The following is a 13,159-nucleotide window of genomic DNA, read 5'->3' as shown; positions in this document are numbered from 1 at the left end:
TATTTGCCCCTGTTCCGGCCAAGAAAAGATCGCTCCTTCATGGTCTTGTGTGAAGTTTTTCTTTTCCTGAGTTTTTTCCTCATATATCCAAACTGACTGACTGACTGACTAGTGTAGTGTCTGATTAGTATTCTTATTCTATCAAAAAAAAAATAAAAGACAAAGGTAACTTGGAAAATTAAAGGTAAAAGTAAATAGACAATAATATTTCTAACATTTTGTTTTTCTAAACTTTTTTTGTTTTAACTTTTTTATTCTAAGCTTCAGACATACTCTTTTCTGTGCAGTCCTGCAGTGGTGCTATGTATGCCAGCCCTATATTCTGCTTATTTCACTCAGTAGTAGAAAAGGTCTTTGATATATTTTTTAATGCCTCCACATATGCCATGACTAATTTAATAATCTCATTTGGGTGAATGAAATGAAATTTCTTGTTATCGAAGAATTTCTTGATATTCATTATAAATATCTTCTATTTATACTTCATGAACTTGGACTATTGTCTCCTTGGGATAAATTCTCACAAGTAAGATTGCCTGGTAGAAGCATGTGCACTAGATTTCCTTCTAATAAGACTGTATCAGTTTTACTCCTGCAATTGTGTGAATGTAATTTGCTCTATTCTTGCCAACACATCTTTGCCTGTCAAAAGGTGAAACACAACTCTTGCTTTAATTTGCATATCTTTGTTTATTAAGGAGGTAGAATCTCTGTTAATTGGTTACTTTTATTTCTTTAATTACTCACTTTCATTCTTTTTGTTATTTTTTTTAAATGTTTATTTTGAGAGAGAAAGTAATGGGAGGGGAGCGAGGAGCGGGAGAGACCGAATCCCAAGCAGGCTCTGTACTGTCAGTGCAGAGCCTTATGCAAAGCTCGTTTTCTGAGATCATGGACCTGAGACTAAATCAAGAGTCAGACACTTAACTGACTGAGCCACCCATGTGCCCCCTTTTTGTTATTTTCAAGTGGAGTGTTCAGAAGCTTTTATTTTAAAGTACAAATTAAACACTTATTTGCATATATAAACATTTTAGTACATATAGTTAGGGTTGCAAATGACTTCCCATTCAATCTTGAGTGTAGTGATACGACTATTAAAATATACTAATAGTGCATTGCAATTAATGTTAGGGCACAGCTACTTTGATAACTGAATTTTAACTGATTTTTAGAAGTATAGGACATTTATTTCCAAAGTCCAAGTTAAGAACAGCATTGCTACGAAAAGGATATATATGCCTGTTAAAGAATGAAAAGATGTTGAGTTTAAATATAGAACTTAAGAATCAATTGAAATTGGGGCGCCTGGGTGGCTTAGTCGGTTAAGGATCCGACTTCGGCTCAGGTCATGATCTCACGGTTTGTGGGTTCGAGCCCCACATCGGGCCCTGTGCTGACAGCTAGCTCAGAGCCTGGAGCCTGTTTCAGATTCTGTGTCTCACTCTCTCTCTGACCCTCCCCTGTTCACGCTGTCTCTCTCTCTCAGAAATAAATTTAAAGAACTTAAATAGGTTAAAATAGGTAAACAGGACTTTACAAACAACATGAGAAGTAAAAGAAAGTATACCAGTCAGCATTTCTGTTGTAGGAGCCTCATTGGGTTGGCTCTTTTACTTTTTTTTACTTTTTTGGTCTGCCTGTCTTCTTTTTCTTCCTTTATTCTTTGCCTATATATTCAGAGTTCACAAATCCCATCTAAGGTAGGTTGATCATAAAGAAAGAGAAACTAAATTCACTGGTAGGCTGTGGCATTAATCTGAGAACAGTAAACTCTACTATATACCTACTACTAGACCTTCTAAACGAAACTCCGACTCTTTTCAGGTAGTGCATCATAATCTAATTACATATAATCATGCCCAGTGACCTATTACAGTGACTTGCCTTTGGGAGATTTCAGCTGTATTATTCATTTATGAGTGAGTAATCTTTAAGGTAGTAACTCCACATCTGTCCTTTTTCTCTTCTTTATGACCACTTGAGCACAAACCACCATTTCATTTGATGGCTTTGGCCTGAATTTTCAAATACACAACATGGCTCTTTTTCTAAATATTTGCTGTGACCTTTGTCATTTGGGAAAAAGATTGGTTTGAAATTTTAAATGTTTTAATCTTTAGTGAAAAATGATTACCTGTTCCTGTTGAATTGAAAGGAAAATTAATATGTATTTTTTAATAAATAAATTTTTTAAAATAAAATATTTTTTGAGAGAGAGAGGGAGATAGAGAATCCCAAGCAGGCCCCACGCTGACAGCATAGAGCCCAACATGAGACTCGATCCCATGAACTGTGAGATCATGACCTGAGCCGAAATCAAGAGTCAGATGCTTGAAGGACTTAGCCACCCAAGCATCCCAGAAAATTAATATTTATTGAGCTTACTTGGTACTATTTTCAGAGGAGAAAGTTGCTTTAAGTATACTAAGGTTTGGATGCTGTATGAATCAAACTTTCCATACATGACTGTCATTAACATTTTAGATCAAGCATGCCTAACTCTAATATGTCTCATTTCCAAGAAAAGTTTTGTCTGTCATTTTGACCTAAAAATAACAACAACAACAAAAAAGATAAATTAGCAAATTAAAATGAGGAACCTAGCCAGAGAGGGCCATGTTTCATTTCCAATGTGCAACCACTAACCTTCATGTTACTACTTTCTCTTAATGTCAAGAGTTAGATGGATCGGGGCACCTGGTAGTTCAGTAGGTTGAGCATCTGACTCTTGATTTCAGCTCAGGTCATGATCTAATGGTTCTTGGGTGCCAGTTCTGTGCAGGGCTCTGTGCTGACAGTTCAGAGCCTGCTTGAGATTCTTTCTCCCTCTCTCTCTGCCCCTTACCTGCTCTCTCTCTGAAGATAAATATAACGAACTTTAAAAAATTATAAAAAATATTTAAAAAGAGATGGATTGGACAGGTTCTGGTCAACTTCTTGCATGAGGTCCACGAACCTGTGAAATGAGTGACCTGGAGATGGGGCTGTACTGGATAAGCAACCTGGTGTTTGCCGTGTCTTAACTGTGGTGTTAGGCTAAGTCATGTTCATAGTGTACGTACTGACCAAATGCTCAATGGTCTAGTCTTGCAATTAATATTTGGCCAAGGCCCATGTTGAAGATCACAATTATAAAATCTAAGCTTCTAAAATACATGAGCAAATTTTATTCAAAAATTATTATAATCTTATCACATCAGTTATATCTTTAAAGTTTAATATAGTTCAGAAAGCATTCATTTCTCACCTTTGTCAATTGCTAAATTGCTCCTGTGCTCTTGTTAACCCACTCATTTAAAGTACTAAATAGTTACTTGCAAGTATAGAGTGGTGAGCAGCTCATGAAAAAACAAATCAATTTTGGTGTGTGTGTGTGTGTGTGTGTGTATGCTATCAAATTATTAAGATTTGTCATTTATCAGTAAGTTAAAGGCATTTCCTTTTTAACTCGTGGATTTGAAGTTTTGGGGGTCAGTAGTAATGATAAAATTTAATTAATGCATTCTCACAAACTGAAACTTCATGCCTATTTCCAGAAACCTAGAGTATGTTGCCCTTGTTTATTTTTTTCTAATACTTTTGTGTACATTTACTGCCTCACAATTACTTTAGAAGAAATTTTTCGTAAACTTTGGTTCTAAAAATGTGACAGTGGAACAATGTAACTGAATTTCCATTTGCATATGGTCTGTAACGGCATGCACGCCAATTTCAGCATCTTACTTGCAGCAGAAAGTGAACCTTTACAGCAAATATGTAAGAAATACTTGCATTCTAAAGGCACATTCATACTTGAACTGATAGAATTCAATTTAGGGAGATCTCTGCTCCAAGTTACATCTAAAATGTTTATCTTTATTTGAAAGTGTATATTCAATCATTAATCTTAAATCAAGATGCCATACTAACCAGGTATGACCATAACCCATATAATAATGTAGTCATTGATCACATACCAGTTGTGAACGCCAGGAAGCAGTTTGGAGCAGGCATTCATTTGTTAGATCTTGCAAAAACAAGCTGAATCTGAGGGGCAGATAATGCACAATTTACTAGGCTGAAGCTGACCTTGAGTTCACTCCTAATTTTTACCTTAGGCCAAAATGTTCAAGGAAGGGTCTTTGTGTGTAGCCTGAAGCGAGGCCCAGCTGGCAGAACTGAGACAGGAGTAAAGGTCAAATTTGACCTTGGTTGTTAATACGAGTTTTGTCCAAGTTGAAAATGCTGACTAGAGAAATAGTAAGAGTGAAGTTTTACTGATAGCTGACTATGTACTATACACTGTGCTAAGTTTTATCTAATTTGATCCTTTTAAGTATTACCCATTTAGTCTTCACAATAACCCTACGAGATGATTATTCTCATTTACAGATGTGAAATTGAAGCTCAGGGTAGATAAGTAATTTGTACAAACTCATTGCAAGGAAGTAGCAGAGCCATGGATTAAATCTGGCCCAGAACTATAAACTGTAAATGTGGCCTTTTTATCGCATTAGCATTTTAACTGCTTTGCACTAACTTAACTGCAGCTTATGGGTCAGGAAACACTTCCTCGGTGCTTATTGCATATGCCACTCTTGATATTCAGCGTTTTCATGCCCATGACCTCATTTAATTTCCACAACCAAATTGCTCAGTAGGGATTATATTTTCATGAAGAAACTATCACAGAGCATTTTTAAATCCCTTGTCATAAAAATATTGAATGACAGTAATAATGGAGCACTTTAGTCTTGTAAGCTGGATAGAGTCTTAAATATTACCTAATTTAACCAACTCCAGGGTAAGTAATTTACCCAATGTCACATAGAAGAAATCACAAAGTTTCTTCTTCGAATTCTGTCTTTTTGATCCTTGGTACAGTAGGTCCAGTGCCCTTTCTGTGCCATGGTGCTACATATATGTGTAGAGTTAGTTTATACGGCCCAAGTCTTCGTCCTAATGAGCATTTGCTGGTTCCTGCTAGAGTTTTAGGGGATATGAGAGCTAGGATTCCATAGCATCAAACAATTCTGGGATTTCAATCCCAACTTTGTCATTAATGGATGAATTGCTTTTCTGAGTTTGTTTCTATAGTGTAGAATGGGGATGATGACTACCTCAGAGGGCTGTTGTAGGGATAGAATAAGTGAGATCATGTATGTAATAAATTGATGAGATTCAGTAAACGGTGGTTGGTTTTCTGAAATGATTAGGCTATTTGTCTTATAAAATCAACTTCAAAGAGTTCATGTTTTTTATGAATAATATAACATCACAACTTCTGTTCATGAGACTGAGACGTTTTTGTGTCTGTCTGTACTCCAGCTCTGGTTTGAAAGTCTTTGTGTAATCATAGATGGAAAAGAGTTTTTCTCATGTAGCTTTAACATAAAGCAATGTTCAAATTAACTAAGATGGCTCTTTCCTGTATATACTTTATACTGTATTTGCATGTATTATACACAACAGATGTAAAAGATACAAAGCTTACATTTTCAGTATCATTGTGGTACCCAGAACAATTTCAGCAATTGTTCATTGAAAGCCTCTGCGCTTTTCTGTACATTGTTTCCTCCCTCTGGAATGGAATGCTTGCTTATATTCTTCTGGCTTATATTATATATAAGATATATATAGTCTTATATATGACTCCTAATCATATTGTCAATGGTGAGTTCAAACATTACCTTCTTTTTCATAGTGCTTCACCCTCTATTTCTTCTGATATCTTGTAGCCTTTATTATAGTACTTATTGAGTCATGGTGTTACATAGTCATTGTTACATTTCTGTGTCTCCTTTGATTCTGGGAATGCCTTGAGGGTCCATGTTTATTCATCTTTCTTTTTAATCAAACCCCCAACTCTTGATGGAAAATGCAGATAGCTAGATAGATGCTATAGAAAAACATGCCCTTTGCTTCATGTTCGGGACAAGCAGTTATTTTTCTTTTTGGTCTTGTGGAGAAACAGGGTATTATGAAGTACAGGTAGGTAGGGCTTCCCAGTACCTGGAAATGAGGTGGCTCAGTGGTGACGCAAAGTGGTTTCTGTGTTTCTCCCAGTGAGATGATTCATGTGTGTGGAAAACTTAGGGGAGGTGTGGAATCTGAACTTCTTACATAAATAGGCATAAGGATGGGAGGTTTAGTGAGAGAGATCAAGAAAGAGTTATAGGAAAGTGACTTTTTTAAAATCTAGAAATGTAAGTGAAATGCCAAGAGCAAAGAAGAGGAACTCTGAAGAGAAATTACAAAGTGACAGTTAAGGTCATTGTCCTGAAATAGAGAAATAATCCTTTCAATCTGGTGACTCACCTCTAACTAAAGTCTGTACTTCTTTGAAAAGGCAGGAACTTTAAGACACTTAACTGTAATCTTATCCCTTTGTAGAAATGCCTCCCATACTTGGGCTGGTCTGGTGATCTTCTCATATCATCAGGCACAAGGATTAGGAAACCTTGAAGTGTTATCCTGTGAGTATAACTTCTCATCTCTTCTCAAGATGGCACTGGCAGTTACCTTGGCAGCTAATCACACAGTGAGGACCGACAAGCCTCAGAGACTTTCAAGATGGCAGAACACTCTTGGAGAATAAATGCCTCTGCTGCTGGTGTCACAGCACCCAGAAAGTGATTAGAGGAAGCAGCTGATGACCTCTCTAGTGAGTTCTGCTATTCTTGTGCTGTCCGAGCCATGTCCAGCGGTTGCTAGCAAGTGAACTAATCCCATGACTTCAGTTTGAAGGAAATACCACACATTTCAACTCTACTCTCCTCACCTATAAGCCATAGAGCCTTCTTCAGCCACAGTATGAATAGTTGCATTCTGTACAAAGTATTACAGTTGGAAGATAGGTGTGGTCTTTCAAGAACAACTTCTTAATCCCCAGAAGCAATATATTGCTTCATATATCAATGTCATTGTACCTTTTGAATTTTGAGGTTCCTTAAAGTGTGTACCGATGTTAAGTCTTCAAGTTGAGTGTAACTGCCTCTCTGTGTGAGAGGGAGGAGACCTTGGGAGTACCTGTATTCCTGGGGAGGGAACACCCAGGTAGAGGTGCTCACAATATGCTCTAATGACTGGCATGCTTGAATTCCTGGCTTAAATAATCACGTCTGGTCTTGGTTTTATCACCCTTTACAAAATTTGATTTATTTGTAGGGAAGGGAGGGAAAGGCTAATAAATGCTTCTCTGAGCACTGGAGGGGCCCTTCCACAGGAACAAAGAGAAAAATAATTGCTTGCTCCTAACATGAAGCAAAGGGCATCTCTGCCAACATTTCTGTAACATTTGTCTAGCCGTCAGGGTTTTCTGCCTCGCACCATGCTTTCTAAGGGGAAATTTATTAGAGAGGGTTTGTTTCCTAATTATTTAATCTTGAAATTAATAACACGACTCTTCATGTCATTCTAAATAACTTACATTCTAAAGGGAGTCAGAAAAGGAGAAAACACAGTATTGTGGCATTTTTACAATGTGACACTTCTTCAAGGATGGTTATACTGGGCAATGAGTTTCTGAGAAATTGTATACTAGAGTCTCTCTGGTTTCTGTTTTAACTGATTTTTAAAAGATTGATTTGATAAAAGGTTTTATTTTAAAAGAAATGCTTGAATAGGAAAGTTAAATACAGGTTTCCAGCTTTAACTCTACTCATCCTGGGAGCATTATGTACCATTCCAGAGTCTAAAACCTCAGCACCTGTTACTTTATTTCCCCTCACTTCCCCATCCCATAGAATTAGGAATCTTAAAGGAAATACAGTCATCTCTCCTTTATCGGTCGGGACACATCCCAGGACTCCTAGTGGATGCATGAAACTGGACAGTACCAAACCCTGTATATACTCTGTTTTTTCCTGTACATACATACGTACATACCTAATTTGTAAATTAGACACAGTAAAGGATTAACAATCATAAAATAGAAAAATTATAATGATATACTATAATGAAAATCATATGAATATAGTCTCTCTCAAAATACCTTCCTGTACTAGACTTACCCTTCTTCTGATGATGTGAGATGATAAAATGCCTCTGTGATGAGAAAAAGTGAGGCAAATGCTGTAGGTGTTGTGACTTAGCCTTAGGCTAACACTGAACTTCTGACCACATGTAAGGAGGATCAGATGCTTCTGGACCACAGAAGTTGACCACAGGTAACTGAAAACATGGAAAGTAAAACCGTAGATAAGGGAGGACCACTGTAACATATCACATCGTAGCATGAGTTCAACAAAATTTTTTTAAGTTTATTTTTAAGTAATCTCTACACCCAACATGGGGCTTGAACTCACAATCCTGAGATCGAGAGTCCTCCGACTGAGCCAGACAGATGCCCCTCAACAAGTATTTTTTTAAACCTACTATGTGCCAGATATTTGTGACAGAACAGTAAAAATAAAATTATCTTAACTAAAAACACAGTTTAACTAAATTATCTAGGTTATCTGCCTTATGCACAGCTTCATCTAAAGGGACAGACTCCTCATGGAATCTCCTTCTGCAATTATACACCCTGATGCTGATGTGTCTTCTTGCTGGCTACAACTGATTGAAAGAGAGAGGAAACTTAATTCACAGGAAGTTAGTCCAATAACTTGAAAATGGTGGGCTGTTTTCACCAGACTCTTTTCATAAATTAAAACCAACGCTGAAGGTTGTTGTGGCTACTTGAGCTGCAAGTCTTATGAGGAGGGACTGGCGCAGCCAGTTCAGGAGTTCCTATGCTTGCAGATGATGAGGGAAGAGAGTATTAGAGAAAGCTGATCAGGTGAAAAGAATGGCATGGATGCACAGAAAAAATCAAAGAAACATGACAGGATAAAAATGAGAAAGTATCCAGACTCTCTCTCTCTTTTTTTTTACTTAAATTGACTAGGTTTGTATTTCTTACAACTTTCCCAGTGCAGAGAAGGTCTTCAGTAAATATTTGTTGAGTGAATAAATGTATAGGAGCAAGCATTGTGTCCTACATGCTTGGTGTGTATACGAAACAGATACAGTCATTGACATTACAGAGTTTACAGTATAGAGGAGACAGATTTTATATATTTGATCTTGAACATAGCACAAGTGTCATAACCTGTCATCATCTCTTGCATCATCTGATGCAGAAGACAGATTTTAAACAAATAATGACTATTCGACATTGTAGTATCAAAACTAAACAGAGGCTCAAGTAAAAGTTTCAATGTGATTAATCATGACCAATGTCTATATGAAAACATTAGAAAATTGGCATGATATCATTAGTGAATGAATGAATGAATGAATGAATGAATAAATAAATAAATTGCACTTAACTAGAATTCAACTTTGGCTGGATTTTTTCCCCTTCCTCTCCCTCTTTTTCTTCCTCTCACCCTCTTTTTTTTTTTTTTTAACCTGGCTACAATATTGTGCTAGTGCACATATTTTAACTAGGTCCAGGATATGCATAACAAAATAAGTGAAAAGCTGTGTATATTAGCATATATAGTACTTATTTCAATGACAAAGGGGTAATAAATCATTTTGTCAGCTTGCAATGTATCTTTTAAGTTGTGTCTCCGTTAGGTCTAACTAGCCAAGCATTTGCAATTCTGAACTTTACAAAATGGGGGAAAAGCATATAACTAATAACAGTAGATCATCGACTTGTTAAATGCCCCTTTCCTAATTTATACTTTCACTCTTTAACTGAAAAAAATGTCTTTCTCAAATATGTAATATTTACAGGTCATTGGTAAAGAATATTGTACAATAGGATTATTATGTGTGCACTTTTATCTCATTGGCATGTAGAGATCACATGTGAAAATTTTTTGATCTTTGCTGACTTTTTAGCTAAAAGGATTTCTAAATCTTTTAGTCATTGGCAGAAACAGAACAATGGTAGCTGTTTTATAGTTGGTTGATTTTCAACAATGGGCAAAAAAGTTTTGCTGAAGCCAATTTATTAACATATAACAGGCAATATGTTACCTTTAAGACAAATGCATATTTTTCTCATATCAAAAGCCCCCCCCCCAATTTTTGCCAGCATCCAAAGATACTTAAAAGAGATCTACATCCTCCAACCCCCACACAGTCTGTCCTATGCTGAGCTTTAGCAGTTTTTTAGGTAAAAGGAATTTTTCCTGATGTAATTGATATCATAACTTCTCAGCTGGACATAAGCTTTCAAGGGCTAAGTCCACTTGCTGATTTGTTTGCATTTCCTACTCCAACTAAAAGAACTCAAAGACATGAAGAGGCTATTGTAAAAAAATGCATGCATAATGCAAAAGGCATCTTCAAGTAGGATATTAGTAAGGTTCCAATGCAGTTACGGTTTTGTGTAAAATCATGAAAAACTTATATTGAGAAAAGTAAAATCATCTCAAACTTGTTGAGGCAGCTATACAAGAGCGCATGAGGGAAAGTTCCCCCTGAGATGTGTATGTGTTTTTTTTTTTCCTGTGAGGTCTCTCTCCCCCACCCCACCCCCACTACAATTTTGTTGAGATATACTTGACATATAATACGATGTAAGTTTAAGGTATACAGTGTGTAGTTTTGATACACATACATTTTGCAAAATGATTACTACCATAACATTAGCTAACATGTCACCAAGTCACATGATTGCCATTTCCTTTTTGTGGTGAGAACATTTAAGATCTACTTTCACAGCAACTTTGAAGTATCTAATATAGTAGATATAGATAACTATAATCACCATGCTGTACATTAGACCCCCAGAACTTATTCATCTTATGACTGGAAGTTTGTGTCCTTTGACCAGTCTCTCCCCATTTCCCCCACCCTCCCTCCACTGGTAGCCACCACTCTATACTGTTTCTATGAGTTTGCTGTTTTTAGATTCCACATATAAGTCATATCAAAGTGTATTTCTTTCTTTGATATATTTCACTTACATAGTGCCCTCAAGTTTCATCTATGTTGACATAAAGGGCAGGATTTCCTTTCTCATGGCTGAATAATATTCCATGTGTGTACACCCCACCCCCAACCCCAATCCCCATACACATGCCACATGTAAAGTGATGATTTGTAAAGGGTATGCATTGATTCCCTTTTCTTTATCTTCTATGAATCTACTGTAGGTTATGTTTTATGGTTACTGTGTGGCTTACATAAAACATCTTATAGATATAACAGTCTATTTTACACCGATAATTTAACTTTGATTCCCTACAAAAACTCTACCTTTTTACTCTCTTTTGTTGTTGTCATCATAATTGTCATCTTTTTATATTGTGTATCCATCGACAAATTATTGTTACCATAGTTTTTTTTAATGCGTTGGCCTTTTAACCTTTATACCTTTTAACCTTTATACTAGAGTACATACCACAGTATTACAGTGTTAGAGTATTCTGAACCTGGCTATGCTGACTTTAACCAGTGTGTTGTAGATTTTTGTATGTTTTTATGTTACTAATGAGTAGCCTTTTATTTCAACTTGAAGAACTTTCAAGCATTACTTGGAAGGCAGATCTGGTAATGAACTCCCTCAGCTTTTGTTTGCTAGGGCAAAGCTTTATTTCATCTTTATTTCTTACATACAACTTTGCTGGGTAAAGTATTCCTGGTTGGAAGCTAATTTCTTTCAGCACTGTGATTATATCATTCTGTTTTCTCCTGGCTTGCAAGGTCTCTGCTGAGAAATGTTAGACTTATGGGGACTCCTTGTGTGAGAGAATTTATTTCCATCATCCTGCTTTTATTTATTTAATTTTTAATGTTTATTTATTTTGAGAAAGAAAAAGAACATGAACATGAGCAGGGGAGGGGAAGAGACAGAGGGAGAGAGAGAATCCCAAGCAGGCTCCGTACTGATAGCGTGGATCCCAAAATGGGGCTCGATCCCATGAACTGTGAGATCATGACCTGAGCCAAAATCAAGAGTTAGAGGCTTAACCGACTGAGCCACCCATCCTCTTGCAGCTTTTAAAACTATCTTTTTGTCTTTAATTTTAGACAATTTTATTATAATGCATCTTGAAATTTTGGGGTGTCTATTAGCTTCATGAACTTGAATGTCCAAGTCTTTCTGTAGACTGGGAAATTTCCCAGCTATTATTTCTTTAAATAAGTTTTCCACCATTTTCTCTCTTCCCCTTCTGAGACTCCAGTCATATATGTTGTTTCTCTTAATGGTGTCCCATAAGTGTTATGGGCTTTCTTCATTCCTTTTTCTTTTTGCTTTTCTGACTGAATAGTTTCACTTGGTCAGTCTTCTGGCTCACCAATTCTTTTACGTGGGTAAGTCCATTATTGAAGCTCTCTATTGAATGCTTCAGTTCAATCATTATATTATTCTTCAGCCCCCACATTTGTTTGGTTTATTTTTATGTTTTCTATTACTTTGTTGACCTCATTTTGTTCTTATATTTGTTTTCCTGATATTGTTATATTGTTTTCTGTGTTCTCATGTAGATATCTGAGCATCTTTAGAACAACTATTTTAAATTCTTTGTCAGACAATGCCTAGATCTCCATTTCTTGGAAGACATGTACTTGAGGTTTACTGTATTTCTTTGGTGTAGTCATGATTCACTGATTCTTCACAAGCCCTGTAGCCTTGAGTAGGTGTCTATGCATTTGAAGAATAGTCACCTCTTCCAGAGTTTACAGATTGATGTTAGTCAGGAACACAGTGTGCTGTGACCCTGGGTCCCGTGGTACAGGGCACCAAGTGTGGCATCATTGATACAGGGGTGTATGATGTCTCTTTGGCTTGGGCTGATGGAGTAGACAGCATGTGGTTCTTGGCTAAGTACTGTATGGGGAATACAGTGGCTGTAAGGACTGTTGAGATCCTTAGTGGTGCCTCCACATCCTGTAGCTAGTGACCAGGGCAGGAAGTGACGGTGGTTGGAATCGGTGGCATGGAGCCAGCCAGAGGTGTCCTGGTTGTGGCTGGGACCAGAGGAAGGCACATGTGGTGATGATATCTGGGTAGTCAGCAAGGGCCAGGCCAACTAGGGGCTATTGGTGTGCTCTACTGTGGCTCCACAATCTTCCCTGAGGTGTGTGCCACACAGCGAAATCCAGTAATGGGGATCAGGCCAGGGCATTGCAGGCACACAGCTGGAGGCATCAACTGCAGACCAGTGACGGAAGATTAAGCCTAATTTGAGCCCACAAGCAGCTGCAGGGTCCTGGCTGCTGGCGTGCT

Source organism: Crocuta crocuta, unplaced genomic scaffold (assembly GCF_008692635.1).
Source record: "Crocuta crocuta isolate KB4526 unplaced genomic scaffold, BGI_CrCroc_1.0 scaffold249, whole genome shotgun sequence".
Classification (NCBI taxonomy): domain Eukaryota; kingdom Metazoa; phylum Chordata; class Mammalia; order Carnivora; family Hyaenidae; genus Crocuta; species Crocuta crocuta.
This window is presented reverse-complemented; position numbering follows the sequence as displayed.